We start from the raw sequence: 747 nt of genomic DNA on the forward strand, positions 1-747 counted from the left end.
ATTTTTTTTTTCATTTTATTATAAAAATAAAATAAATACAATCTTTATTCCAAATACAGTTTTCAATCTCTTAATAGTCCCGTGCGTTGCACGATTTTTTTAATTATTAACGCTTTAAAATATTACAATTAGAAGAGTTTTGTTTATATTTTTTATTTGGATACTCCTTTCTTTTTATCAGAATTTGGATATTTTCTTATTTATTTATAAGCTAACATATATTTAGTCACGATATTTATTTAATTTTATTATTTATCATTAGTTTTTAATTTTGCATAATAATTCGCATTAGTTTGTGTTTTTTATTTTATTTTTATTTAGATACAACAATAAATAAAGAATAAATTATAAAATTAAATATAAAAAAGTTACCTTGAATTTTAAAAATCTACCATAATAACATACTATTAGCTTCTTATTGTTCATATATCTCTTATCAATGACTTTTTCATTGATAAAATATTTTCTTCCAACTTTAATTAGATAATTGATTATTTATATTACTGATAATGTATTAATTGTATTTTTGGGTAATCTTTATCATTAATTATTTATGTATGAATTAAAATTTAGTTGTAAATTTTAAAATATATATAGCAAAAAATAAAAGACTGACATTTAATAATGTTTGAATTATTAATATTTTTACGTTTTCTACTCTAGATTATGATTTGATTTATCATTAATTCTTACTCCTTTTGTCTTATAGTTATTATATATAGTTATCATTCCTTCTTATTTTCCTTA

The sequence above is a fragment of the Mercurialis annua genome, linkage group LG1-X (genome assembly GCF_937616625.2).
Source record: "Mercurialis annua linkage group LG1-X, ddMerAnnu1.2, whole genome shotgun sequence".
Taxonomy (NCBI): Eukaryota; Viridiplantae; Streptophyta; class Magnoliopsida; order Malpighiales; family Euphorbiaceae; genus Mercurialis; species Mercurialis annua.